Genomic DNA, 15,357 nt, shown 5'->3' with positions numbered 1-15,357 from the left:
ATTTGGGTGATAATCGATCGATTAACTAAATCAGCACATCTATTGCCGATAAATGAAAGGTTTTCATTGGAAAAGTTGGTCAAATTGTATTTGGATGAGATCGTGATGCGTCACGGAATTCCTGTATCTATCGTGTCTGATAGAGATCCAAGGTTTAACTCGAGATTTTGGAGACAATTCCATAATCATTTGGGAACTAAGCTGAAAATGAGTACGGCATATCATCCGCAGATGGATGGACAGAGTGAAAGGATAATTCAGACAATTGAGGATATGTTACGAACTTGTGCAATAGATTTCAAAGGAAATTGGGGCGATCGTTTGCCGTTAATTGAGTTTTCTTACAACAACAGTTATCACGCGAGTATTGACATGCCGCCTTATGAAGCATTGTATGGAAGAAAATGTAGGTCCCCTACGTATTGGGACGAGGTTGGTGAGCGTAAATTAATTGGCCCAGAGCTAGTTCAACAAACGAAAGAAAAAGTGGAAATGATACGAAAAAGATTAATTACAGCTCAAGATCGACAAACGAAGTATGCAAATCGAGAACAAAAAGATGTGCAATTCGAACCTGGAGACAAAGTCTTGTTAAAAATATCTCCTTGGAAAGGTATAACCAGATTCGGATAGAAAGGGAAGTTGAGTCCTAGGTATATTGGACCATTCGAGGTACTGCGACGAGTTGGGAAGGTGGCATATGAATTAGCACTACCTCCGAAAATGCAACATCTACACAATGTATTTCATGTATCTATTCTGAAGAAGTATAATGCTGATGCGAGCCATGTGATCAAATTGGAACAAGTGGAAATTCAACCAGATTTGTCTTATGTGGAACAACCAGTTCGAATCTTAGATCGAAAAGAGAGGACACTTAGAAATAAAGTTGTACCTCTAGTTAGAGTGTTATGGAGAAATCCATTAGTGTAAGAATCAACTTGGGAATTAGAGAGTGAAATGCAAGAAAAGTATCCCCATCTATTTGCTTAGACTAGATTCGGGGGACATAATCCTTTTAAGGATGGTAGATTGTGACGACCGAGAATTTTGTGACGTAATTAAGAGAATAAAATATGATTTATGTGTTGTAAATATGAATTATGTGATTAAGTGTTGGTTAATTATCTTTACTGATATTAATATCTAGGAGCGTAAATAGAGGCGTTCCAATTTAAAGAGTCAGCTTAGGAGTTAAGCTGTGTTATCGGGTCGTCAGGTAGAACGGAACCCGTCCTAAAAAGGGGATTAAAGTATTTAAAATGTGAATTATGTGTTATGTTAGATATATTTGATAATGTCATGGCTAATATGATTTATGTTTAGATTTCAGATTTTACTTAACAGGACAAATCAGTACTTAACCATTAATCAGTACTTATACTGGAAGTCAGGACTTAAGGATATCAGTACTTATATTATCAGGAGATAATCATCAGAAGTTAGATATCAGAACTTAAGTGCTGAAGGACGTTCAGATAAGGACAGTAGCTGATTGAAGGAAAGAAGATCGAGATAAACATAAGAAGAGATATGCATGAAGAAGGAGTTCCGTGAAGAATGGAATACTTGGAAGAAAAGATATCTGATTGATATATTTTAGAAAGCAGAATTATATTCCATATCAATTAGCGATTATCTTGTAATTGTGTAGTATATAAACACAGATATAGGGTTTACACTATAAGTGTTATCATATTCAAGAAGATTATTCATTGTAACCCTAGCAGCTCTCGTGATATTTGTTCATCACCGAGAGGTAACAGTTCCATACTGTAACAGAGTTTATTGTTTCAATAAAGTTTGTTTTCTGTTACTTAAGATATTAAAGTTCGATTTGATTGTATTATACGCTGTATTCACCCCCTCTACAGTGTGTGTGACCTAACATGTTATTATATGAAATGAAATGCTTGAGTAAAGTAATGCGTTATGGTGACGTGTCGGTCGATAATGATATTGCGAAGCGTGATTGAAACACTAAGCGTCGGGCCGTCAGGCTGAACGTGACCCGGTACGCGTAAAAAGGAATAATGTTAAAGAAGGATAATTTTTATGATCATACATGAATTGTGATGTGTCCGTATATGTGCTTGTTTGTCTGTATGCATGATTACGTGATCTGTTAATATTTTATGGATTTAAGGGAATTACTTGCTTTAAATAAGGTTTATTTAACCTTCGCACATTTTTTATCTGAGTAAGGTAAAGGCATGAGATTTGTTCTGTTATCTTTGAAATAGTCCTAGAGACTTTCTAAAAAGGATGAACGGATTTATTTTATGGTCGTTGTATTTTAAATTGATTTTTATGTGATAAAATGCTATTATTAGTACAAACTTGTAAAAATCATATAAAATCAACCGTACGCTCAAAATCTTATTATGAGTAATGGTTGAAAAGCTAATTTTGAGATATACGTCTTAAAATTATCATTCTTTGCATACCCATCTTTTCTGAGAGAGTTATTCATTATTTAAATTCATTTTTGAGTTTTGAATAAAAGAGAAAGGAGAATAAAAGGAAAGAAGGATTTGTAAGTTACAAAAGTACCCCTGCCCTTTTTTTATAAAAACCCATCCCCCCTTCTTTTCTTCCTTTACCCGATTCTTCTCTCTCTCTCTCTTTTGTTTTCTCACTTTCTCTCATCTCTCTCTCTCTCTCTCTAATTCTTTGAAATCCTCCATGAATCTTCATTTTTGTTCCATATATGAGCTTCAATTCATGTGCATGTGTGTGCTTATGCTTGCATGTCAAGTGCGTGTGTGTGTGTTTGGGTTCGGTTTTGAACCGAGGCCCGAGTTTTGCTTGATCAATTCTTGTTTCTGTGATTTTTATGATGAAATCATATTGCAATTCTTGTTTGTAGTGAAGCCACCGCCACCGTTGATGAACTTCGGTGAACCGGTGGTGAGTGATGATGTTATTACTCAACTCTAGTAGTCATAAAACTTATTTTCGGTGTTTGCATGTGGTGATTTCTTAAAAACTGAATGGGTTTTGTTTTCGAAAGTTATTGAGTTGATTTTTGTTGATTAAAGTGATTGTGGATTATTGTTTTAGGATAATAGTGGGAAATTAGAATGATTATTGGTTTAAAGAGATGAATTGATAATTGCATGTAAGATTTGAGTATAATCGAATAAGTTTAGTTTGATTTGTAAAGAAAATGAGTTGAATGTCTAAGTTAAGGTTTAAAACAAGTTGAAATTGTGATTTAAAACTTTGCATGTCAAAATTGATCTTTGTATGTGTGTTTTCTTGAAAAACCCGAATGGGTCATATGGTTAAAAAGAGAATTAAGTTGATTTTGTGAGTTTATATGCTAATGGTATTAGTTGCTAGTGATAATTGAAAGGAGAACTTGGTTGCATGTCAATGTTGGATGGTGCTTGTGTTTGAATTTTTGATAATTGAAAGAAGGTGTTGATTTTCGATTCTTAATGTGATTATGATTCTTTTTTTTGGATTAAAAAGGATTAATCTTGATTGCGTAAGTGACTCTTGTAATTTGCATGTTACCAAAAGAGGTTTATTTGTGTTTGATTATGTGTGATTGAAATTGAGTACACTTGGTTGTGTTTTGTGGTTATAGCTGAATGGAATATAGGTATAAAAGCGATTGATTTGGTTCCATTACCTTGTTAAATGATTGTATGTGAAATTCTAGGAGATATCTGATTTATTTGTTTGTTTGTGTTATTCCCAGTGAACAAACAATGAGATTCACAGAAGGGGGGTAGAATGTAAATCTCAAAACTTTTTTAAGTTTTGAGCAGTTTCTAAGGCTAAGTGTTTTAATGAACAAATGTGTGTGAATTGCTTTAAGCTAATACAGACACATATATATTCAAACACAGATGTAAAGAACACAAAGAACTTAAAAACTTTTCTGGTGGATTTGTTGTTCCACCAGAGATGTGTTATTTCAGAAAATCTGTGATTCAAAGAATTAAATCACAGCTGCGTCCTAGTACAAACTAGATGATTTTCTCTCTGGATTTTTCTAAACAGCTCTGGAAAATTCACCATCTAATTACTAGCTGCTACTTGGTTTATATATATCACCAAGTTTACAAGTGAAGATAAAACTGTAAAATACAATTAAAAGATTCTTCACATGTTTCTTCTTCATTTCTCTATCCAATACAATTTAGGTTTAGCTGTGAATCTTTGAATACTTCCTTGTTTGCACCAGAATGGAAATGCTGCTTTTTCTTGATTCCTCCAAGAGGCTACCACATTCCAGTTTGTCTCTGTCAACCCATGTGCCTCTGTCAGCTTATGAATTGTCACTATCAACTGCTATTGAGCTTAGCATCCGTTGAAGCTTTTATCCGTTGATGGCTTTATCCGTTGAAGCTTTATCCGTTGAAGCTTTATCCGTTGAAGCCTTCTCCGTTGATGCATTAGAAGCTGAAGCTTTATCCGTTGATGCACTCATCCGTTGATGGATGTTATCTGTTGAAGCTTTAGAGACATCCTTGAAGCTTTGTTTCTCATCCGTTGAAGGCCTTTAATATCAGTTGATACTACTTCACTTATACAAAATTACAAGGCATGAAATATTTACAATTAGCCCTCCTATTTGCATATCCACTAGTAGTCAACATGACTCATAATTTCCCACAACATGTAAGAATTACAACTTAAATACAGAGAATGAAATGTGCTACAATACTAAACTTATTTCTAAGTAAAGCTACTCCTTCAACGGATAGCCAGAATGGTCTTATCCGTTGAGGCTACAAATACCAGATTTCTACTTAAGTGTTTTGTTGAACTTATCATCAAACTAATACACATATTCCTAACAATCTCCCCCTATTTATGTCTACTAGAACTGTAGGCATAAATTTTGGTTTAACTTGATGATAACAAAACACTTAACAAACATATGATCTGAAATAAAGTAGAAATTCAAAAATGCTGCAAAAGTATGTGTACTGAGATAGAATTGAAGAATTACGTTGTTTCCAAGGGTGCTCCTTTAGCCTGGGCATATTAATTCTTTTTCCTTTGATCCCTTGTTTTCTTCCCTAGCCTCATGTCATTCTCCTCTATTTGGAGTTGGAGTTGTCTGTAGAATTCAGCTTCATCTTTTTCATTGATGTCCAACTTAGATTGCATATCCTTGAGAGTTTCATTACTTGCAATCTTGAGTTGATCTTCAAGTATGAAAAATCTTCTGACTCCTTTATTGTCTCTGAACTCCATCAACCAATGAGGTGATTTATGAACTGTAACTCCATGCTCTGGGATGAGTAATGTTCTAGGCAAGGCATTGGGCTCCCACCAAGTTTTCCTTATGCTGGAAATCTTGTTGAGAATCTCAGTTTTGGCAGTCCTGGTAAAGCCAGAATCCCTTTTTATAGCTGAGTAGACTCTAACCAAGGTGGAATAGCCTTCATCCAGAATTCTGTAAAGGGGCCAAGTCCTTTCCCCACTTCCTTTGTATTTGAACACTAGTCTTTCTGGTAGCTGTCTGTAGGCATCTATTCCCCTTACTTCCTCCAGCTCATCCAGATAGAGTTCAATGTCTGTAAATTCCTTTATGTCACAAATGTGAACATAATCATCCTTTGAGGCTTGTGGCTTAGGCTTAGGCTTCTGAGTGAATTTGATTGAGGATAGAGGAGGAGTTGATTTGGTTTTTCTTTTCTGTTTCTTTGGTGGTGGAGAAGTGGTTAGGAAGGTGGGTAATTTGATAGTGTTCCAATCAATTGGTTCCTCCTTAGGAGTGATTGTTTCACCATGAATGTTTATGAGGGGGTCAAGCACAATGGGTTCAGGAATAGAAGGTAGTGGTTTGGACTTTGATTGAGTTTCTTCAGTTTCATCTACAATCTTCCTTTTTGCATTGGCCTTCTTTCTGTTCCCTTTCTGCCATTTCTTTCTTCTTTCTTCCACATCATCACTAAACATGTCCCCCATACCTACATCTTCACCCTTGTCTTCAATTTCTTTCTTTTCTTCAGCTTGACTTGACTTTAGCTGTTTTTCAAGCTTTGCTTGTGCTCTTGGGTCAGCCTTTAGCTTTTTAGCTTCTTCCTTCAACCTTCTGGCTTCTTCCCTCTTGACTATTGAGAATTTGGGATGTCCTTGTATCACACAGATACTCTTTCCCTCTCTAAAATAATAGCCATGTTCATTCTTTCAACCACATCCTTGGTCTCCTTGTGCTTCATGATATTACCACCCAAAACCTTGTCTTCATCAGGCTTTGGAAGAGGAAAATCCACTCCTTTCAACTGAGCAAGGCTTAAAGGGTTCTTTGTAGAGTCCTTGTTGGATCTGTTGTTGGGCTTGAGAACCATAGGTTTCAGATTCTTGGAAGAAGTCTCTCCAACATTATTCCTCCTTACTGGCTTGAGCTTCATAATGATTGGCTCCACCTTTGTGCTATGCTTCACAGATTGTGATTTTGAAGTTGTAGAACCAAAAATTTGTTGCATCCTTTCATCAATTCTCCTCCTTTGCTCTTTGACTTTCATCTCAGCTGTTGCTATCTGGATTATATCAATTCCATCAAGCTTTCCTTTTATTTGAAGTGTTGGAGAAGTGGTGATGGCAGGAACTAGCACTTTAGATATTTGAACTTTTATTGATGGCTCTCCTACCCCTTCCCCTTTATTATCCCCTTTTTGTTATCATCAAGGATAGGGGTTAAGCCTTGTGCTTTTGCCAGCTGCAATAGTAGACTTGTCTGAGATTGTTGATTTTGAAGAATGGTGACCACAGAGTTTTCAATGACTTGAACTCTGTCTTCCAACTTGGCCAGCCTCTTGTCAGCATCAGATTCTCTCCTCAATCTTAGCAACAAATCTTGCATTGTACCATAAGGCATGACTGAATCCAACTTCTCAGAATTGTAGGATTTCAAGTCAGCAATATCCTTTTTGAGTTCATCCACACTCAAATTATGTGTGATGTGCTGCAACTGCAGGAGATGCAGAGAGTCTAGATGAGCTTGAAGAGTAGCCTTGGTACCAGCATCTGAAGTTTCCTGAAGGGCCGTTTGAATAGCCATAACCTGCCTGACCAAAGCTACACCAAACTGTCCTGGTGTAGATTTCTTTGTCCATGCCCATTCAGGTAAATTTGGAACAGAACTTAGGCCTTCATCTCCCCCTAAGTTCATGCTTCCATCCAAAGAAATAGAGTCATCATCATTAGAATTTACTTTAAATTCTTCAGATGGCTCACCAGCTTGAGAAGGCATCCTATTAACAGCAGCTTTATCTCTTTGAAGAGATTCTGAAGTGTGCACTATGTTCAAAGTCTGCTCTGCCTCCACATTGTCCTGAGCAGCCAACAGTTGATAGGCTGAAACAGGATGAGTAAAAGTGTCAGCATCCAAGGAAACGTTATCAATTTCAGCTTTGTAATGTTGCTGAAATTGTCTTCCTTTCTCAGCATCATCCACAATCATTGACTCACTAGCAATGGCTGGATCCACCCTTATAGCTTCTGCACCTGCTTTTCTCTCATTTTCTCTATATTCTTGCATCAGGGGCTCCCCCTGGCTCACACACACCCTCACACCCTCACCCTCACCTACTAAGGTGGCACTCCTCTCACTCACGTTTGCCATGCTGGAAGAAATAGCATGCGTATTTTGACTCTCAACCTCTCCTTTTGCCTGGGAGCAAACCAGCCTCTCACTCAAATTATCACTCCATTCCCTTAATCCTAGAAGTGATTGTACAGTAACCATGTCTTCTACACTTGGAATTGATTCAGTTATATGTGTAGAGACCATCAATGGATAGGGAGTATCCGTTGAAGTAGAAACTGATGATATCAACGAATAACTGCTATTAAGCTTATCCATCGAAGAACAACCACTTGTCAACGGATGAGCGATATCCGTTGAAGAAGGAAAAGATGTAGATATTGAAAGTGACATAATTGTTGAATCTGTGTGGATTGATTTTAAGTGAGGTGACACAGATTCTTCAACTAGGTCTGAAAGAATTGGCTGATGATCCAACAGATCATCTAAAAGATGATGATCACCAGGATTTGAGTGGGGCTCCTCCCTGAGTTTTAAAGAGGGAGAATCAGGAATTGATGTGAATATCATATCCACATCCAGAGATGGTGATGGAGAATTTGGTGATTGATGTGTGTCTATTATGAGAGAATGGGGTTGTGACTCCACATTTGCTGGAGCCGCATCAAGCTGAATTTGAGAAGGCAAAGATACAGGTGGATGTATCTGTGCAGTGTGTGCCCCATGTGTTGAAACTAGGGTTTTAGCCTTCTTTCTTCTTAAAAAGGCTTTGATAGGTGAATGTGTGGCTTCGGTGTCCCTCCCTCTTTTGTTCTGTGTCCCTGATTGGGGACTATTTTTAATAGCTGCATCCTTTTGGGAGGATGCAACTAGGGATGTGTTTGAATCCTTTTGAACCACCACAGTCTTTTGAGAAATTGTGGCTTGGCTGGCTAGGGTACCACTCATCTCTCCCACCTTATCCTGGGGGGTTTCTTAATGTTCACCCCTCCCCTCACCACTTACACCCTGTTCACTCCCTTCAGGGTTTATGGTAGTTGCTACAACTGTTGTCTTTTGAGAAACAACAGAGGTGGTTTTCTTTGACTTGTGTTTTGGAATTTTAGTTTTGGTGGCTTTGGTAGGAATCTGTTGGGACAAAGACACAGATTCCATTGTCACAATAGAAGGCAAAGAAACAATGGGGTTGGAAGAAGTGGGAGTTGCAGAAGTATTTACCTCACTTACCTGAGGTGCATTCATTATTGGTAAATATACCAATGGCACCTGGTTGTTGAGGTTAATTCTCAAAAGGTCTGCAAGGACCCTTTTCTCTTGTGCCCGTCATTTGAGTTTATTGCTCTCATTAGTTATGACCAAACCTTCAGCAACATGGCTAGCCAATAACATAAAGAATCTAGCATAGTAGATGTTATGAGGTCTATTAGCTTTGTTACCTAACCTGGAACCTAATTCTATCATGACATAGTTGTTAAAATTAAAGTACCTATTAGAAACTAGCATATAGAGCATATTAACAAGAGATGAAGTTATGGCATCAAAATTGCTAATCTTCCCAGAGAAAACCTTGATAAAGGAATCTCCAAGAAAACTCCACTCTTTCCTAAGGCCCTTTCTTCTAATGCTCCCTAAACTAGCAGAATCAAAAGAATAGCCTATGGAATCTAACATAGCAGATACATCATTATCAGTGTATGGTGTCATGGCATTATTCTCAGGTAGCTTAAAGCAAGACTGTATATCATCACAGTTAATACAGTAATCCTTACCTTTGAGAGAGAAAGCAATGGTCATATATGTGGAATTGAACTCTGCAGTTGTCCAAATCTCCTCAATTACCTCACAATAGATAGTTGGGGCTTCCAGCATTGCATAGCTTAGTTTGCAGTTTTTGATGAAGTCTATCATCTTGTGATAATCAGAGTGGGCTTCATTCTTTTCCACCAAGGCTACGAAATTGTTCTTTTCATAAACAAATTCAGACTGAGATATAATCTTGACTACTGGTGCCATTGTTGTGAGTAGAGGTTGCAGAGAAAGATTGAGAGTTTTGGGAGAGAAAGAGAATAAAAGCTTTTGAAAAATTGCAAGAAAGCGTGAAGTGAAAATAAGAATCCAAGGGGCTTTTATACGTTCTCGAATTAAAACGTAAATAGAATGATTAAATAATACTTTTAAGTAAATTACAGCCGTTTGAGAATAAAGAAAACTGTAGAAATTCTGAAAACTGCCTTTAATACAAATACATACAACTGTGTATATATGTATCAACGGTTAAGTAAAAGAATCAACGGCTGTGACTCACTTAAAGCGACTGATGTGACACTTCAACGGATGAGGTAAATAGTTATCCGTTGAAGATTAACACAGTTTTATCCGTTGAAGGATAAAATTACCATAAATGTATTTGTCTTTCAACGGATAATGAACATCCGTTGATAGAACAATTTTGGCTTTCAACAGATAAGGAATATCCATTGATAGAATAATCTTTACTTAAAGCCAACTTTGTTCTTGCAACAAATTCATTTCAGGCTTCAATACAGATTATAATGAGGACATGAATTTATGAATAATTAAGCATACCTAGCTCACTTACTAATCTTGTGAATGTTGATTCATCAAGTGGCTTGGTAAATATGTCTGCAATCTGCTTTTCACTTGGAACAAAATGAAGTTCCATTGTACCTTTCATCACATGTTCCCTTATGAAGTGGTACTTGATGTCAATGTGCTTGGTTCTTGAGTGCTGCACTGGATTTTCAGTAATGGCAATGGCACTTGTGTTGCCACAGAATATAGGAATTTTGTCAACAGTTAGTCCATAGTCAAATAGTTGATTCCTCATCCACAGTATCTGTGCACAGCAACTACCAGCAACAATGTACTCAGCTTCAGCTGTTGATGTAGAAACATAATTTTGCTTCTTGCTGAACCATGACACAAGTTTATTCCCTAGAAATTGACAGGTGCCAGTTGTACTTTTCCTGTCTATTTTGCAACCTGCATAATCTGCATCTGAGTAGCCAATTAGATCAAACCAGACTCTCAAGGGTACCAAATTCCTAGATTTGGAGTCCCTTTGAGATATCTGAAAATCCTTTTAATAGCCACTAAGTGAGATTCTTTAGGGTCAGCTTGAAATCTAGCACAGAGACATGTAGAAAACATTATATCAGGTCTACTAGCAGTTAAATATAAAAGTGAGCCAACCATGCCTCTATAACTTATAATATCCACAGACTTTTCAGCCTTGTTTAATTCAAGTTTGGTGGCAGTGGTCATGGGAGTTTTTGCAGATGAACAATCCATTAAGTCAAACTTCTTTAAAAGATCATAAATATATTTAGTTTGACTAATGAAAATTCCACCACTAACTTGTTTAACTTGTAAACCAAGAAAATAAGTTAGCTCTCCCATCATGCTCATTTCATATTTACTTTGCATTAACTTAGCAAACTTTTTACAAAGCTTATCATCTGTAGAACCAAATATAATATCATCTACATAAATTTGAACAAGTATTGTAGAGTCATTAACATTTCTAAAGAAAAGAGTTTTGTCAACAGTACCTCTTGTGAAGTAATTATCTAGAAGAAATTTTGACAAAGTCTCATACCAGGCTCTAGGTGCTTGCTTTAGTCCATAGAGTGCTTTCAACAGATAATACACATAGTCTGGAAAATTTGGATCTTCAAATCCTGGAGGTTGGCTTACATAAACTTCTTCCTCCAATTCTCCATTCAGAAATGCACTCTTGACATCCATTTGATAGACCTTGAAATTGGCATGGGCTGCATAGGCTAGAAAGATTCTGATGGCTTCAAGTCTGGCAACTGGAGCAAATGTCTCATCAGAATCTATTCCCTCTTGTTGAGAATAGCCTTTAGCAACCAATCTGACTTTATTCCTTATGACAATGCCATTTTCATCCATCTTGTTTCTGAATACCCATTTTGTGTCAATAGAACTCTTGTTCTTTGGCTTGGGTACCAGCTTCCATACTTTGTTCCTTTCAAATTGGTTTAGCTCCTCTTGCATTGCTAAAATCCAATCTGGATCCAATAGAGTTTCTTCCACTCTCTTAGGTTCCTCCTGTGATAGAAAGCTACTATACAGACATTCATCTTGAGTAGCCCTTCTAGTTTGCACTTTAGATGTAGCATCACCAATGATCAGTTCAAAAGGGTGATTCTTGGTCCATTTCCTTTGAGGTGGTAGATTAGCTCTAGATGAGGTTGCCTCAGTATTGTCATGATGTGAGATAGAATGTTGATTGGTTGAAACTCCCCCTGAGTTGCTGATCCTTTGAAAGGAATTGGGAGTTCTATCAACTGATGAAGTGAAATGATTATCCGTTGACAGACTGTGATCAACAGATGCTTCATTATAAACTTCAACGGATGATGCACTTTGTCTTTCAACGGATGCTGCATTGCTTCTATCAACGGAAGCTGAATTATGACTTTCAACGGATGCAGCATTCTGTGCATTATCCAAATGCAGATTTTGAATTCTTTTCGAGGTGACTTCTCCATCATTCTCATCTTCACTATCATCACAATATATCTTAATGTTGTCAAATTTGAGTCCTTCATGATGTCCCTCATCTGTTAGTCCATCAATCTTTTTATCATCAAACACAACATGCATAGATTACATGACAATGTTGGTTCTTAGATTGTAGACCCTATATGATTTTCCAGCAGAATAACCAACAAATATTCCTTCATCAGCCTTTGCATCAAACTTCCCTTTGAGATCAGGTTGATTCCTTAAAATGTAGCATTTGCAACCAAAGACATGAAGAAAGTTTAAAGTTGGTTTTCTTCTCTTGAACAATTGATAGGGAGTCATGCCTTTTGCCTGATTGATTAGAGAAATATTCTGAGTGTAACATGCACAGTTAACAGCCTTAGCCCAAAAGTATGTTGGGAGTTTTGACTCTTCAAGCATTGTTCTTGCAGCTTCAATTAGTGATATGTTCTTCCTTTCCACCACACCATTCTGTTGTGGAGTCCTTGGAGCTGAGAACTCATGCATGATCCCATTTTCTTCACAGAACAACTTCATGGTTGAATTCTTGAACTCAGTTCCATTGCACTCTTGATATTCCTTACTTTGAAATCTGGATGATTGTTGACTTGCTTGATATGATTGATAATGATTTCACTAGCTTCATCCTTTGATCCAAGAAAATAAGCCCATGAAAACTTTGAGAAATCATCTACAATCACTAGGCAATATCTTTTCCTTGAAATTGACAATACATTGACTGGTCCAAAAAGATCCATGTGTAGCAGTTGTAATGGTTCATCAATTGCTGATTCAAGCTTCTTACTGAATGATGCTTTCTTTTGCTGTCATCTCCAAAGGTTATGCTAGGACCAGCTCTCTCCTTGAACTCTGTGAGCAGGGTGAAATCTCCTGTCATGTGCCTTGAACAACCATTGTCCAAGTACCATAGATTACTTCTTTTTCCCTGCACACAACAAAATCAATCAAGTTGATTTTGGTACCCAAGTTTCCTTGGGTCCAGCCTTGTTAGTCTTTTTCCTATACTTCATTCCTCCTGCATCTTTTGACTTAGGTAACTTTGGGTCAACCTTGGTCTCAGATGTAGTTGGTTGAAGTGTAGGGTTAGTCACAGAATCATTTAGCACATTTGGTTGAATTTGATAAGGCATAGATTGTGCAAACATATTATTCCACATAGGCATGTTGTATGGCATTTGAGGCATACTGAATGCAGTAAAATAAGGATTATTAACATATGGCATGTTTGCAAAATGTGCATGAGGATTCTGATGAGACATAACAGGCATAGCATGCAGAGGTGACATAGACATGTTAGGCATGGAAGGTAGGCATGGAAGGAGTTAAAGGCATGGGAGCATTCACAGATTTGCAGTTATCAGATAGATGATTAACACTTTTACAATGCACACAGCTTTTTCTAGGAGCATACTTATCAGGTGTGTAATTGTTGTGTTTGTTAATCCCTACCTTCCCATTTCTATTAGATTTTCTTTTAGTTTCCTTTTTATCCTCAACCAACTTAAGCCTATTTTTCAAATGATTTAAAGTCATATGTCCTATATTCACCTTACTGGCATTTTTGGATGTGCTAGCTTCTTCCTTGACAAAGTTCTTGGAAGTTGAACCAAACTTCTTATTGAGATTTTTCAAATTGTTCTTTTTAAAATCATTTGCCTGTTTTAATTTATGAGCCTTCAACGGATGCTCTTTTTCTCCCTTCAACGGATAACTTTCATCATCCGTTGATTCCACATCCGTTGACAATCCATCAATTAATTCAACTTCTTTTTTGGTTTTCTTCCAGGCATTCTCACAGAGTGATTAAATTCCCTGAACCTTGACAATTTGAGCACTAACATCCCTAGATGTTTTCCAGGCCTTGATTACCTCTTGCTCACGTTCTAATTGTTTAGAAAGAATTTCTACTTTCTTAACAAATTCTTCTAGTTCACTCTCAACAGTCAAGCATTTGATTTTAATCTTTTCAAGCTCAATTACCTTACCCTCTAACACAGCATTCCTATCACTTAAAAACAAATTATTCTCTTTGATTCTTGTGTTTTCTTTAGCTAGTGAATTAAGGGAAACACGCAAATGATATAATTCATTCGACATATCATTTATGGCTTCATTGCATTCAATATTAGAAAGTTGAGAGAGGTCAGTAGTAATTACCTAGTTGCTTGATGAACTAGTTTCATTTTCATCAGAATTAGCCATCAGGGCTAGGTTGACATATTCTATATCATCATCTTCATTGGCTCCATCTGCTGCCCAATCATCTTTAGTCAGAAAAGCTCTTTCCTTTTGTTTGAGCAAATCGAAATATTTCTTTTTGTAATCAACTTGCTCAAATTTCTTCTTATCAGAGGATGGCTTTCTGCACTCATTTGCAAAGTGTCCACTTATGCCACAGTTTATAACATTTGAACTTAGATTTGTCCACCATGTTCTTGTTTGACTTAGTGAATTTTGCATTTTTCCTGAATTTCATCTTTGCAAACCTCCTGGACAGAAAAGCCAGATGTTCATCAACATCATCAGAGTCATCTTGACTGGAATTGTCTTCAACCTCAGCTACTTGTTCATTTCCCTTGCTTGATTCTGATTTGTTTGTGCCAATTTTGAGACTTGGCATTGTCTTTTCTTCATTCCTGGCTTCAATCTTCTCATTGTCAGCTACAAGTGCAACTGATCCACCTTTCCTTTTTCCCTTTTCCAACAGCTCATCTTGCTCCATCTCAAGTTCATAGGTCTTCAAAATTCCATATAATATTTCAAGTGTGAAGTCCTTATAATCTTGAGAATTTCTTAGAGAAACAGTCATAGGCTTTCATTCCTTTGGTAGAGACCTCAGAAATTTTAAATTGGAGTCCTTGACTTGGTACACTCTGCCATACAGCTTCAATCCATTCAACAATTTCTGAAATCTGTTGAAGGTATCATTCAATGATTCTCCTTCTTCAAAATGAAAATATTCATACTGTTGAATGAGAAGCTGCATTTTGTTTTCTCTAACTTGCTCAGTACCTTCACAGATTAGTTGCACAGTATCCCAAATTTCCTTAGCAGTTTGGCTATTAATGACATTGTCAAACATATCTTGATCTAGGCCATTAAACAAAATGTTCATGGCTTTCTTGTCCTTGTGAACCTCTTCAATATCTTCAAAAGTCCATTCTGCTTTTGGCTTGGGAATAGACTGTCCAACAGCAACTGTTGCAGTAGCAGTTGTGGCCACTTTGTGAGCGATGTGAGGACTATTTTCAATGCAGTTGATGTAGCTTTTATCTTGAGAGAGA

This window comes from Apium graveolens, chromosome 10, assembly GCF_009905375.1.
Source record: "Apium graveolens cultivar Ventura chromosome 10, ASM990537v1, whole genome shotgun sequence".
In the NCBI taxonomy this organism is placed as follows: domain Eukaryota; kingdom Viridiplantae; phylum Streptophyta; class Magnoliopsida; order Apiales; family Apiaceae; genus Apium; species Apium graveolens.
Note: the sequence above shows the minus strand (reverse complement) of the source record.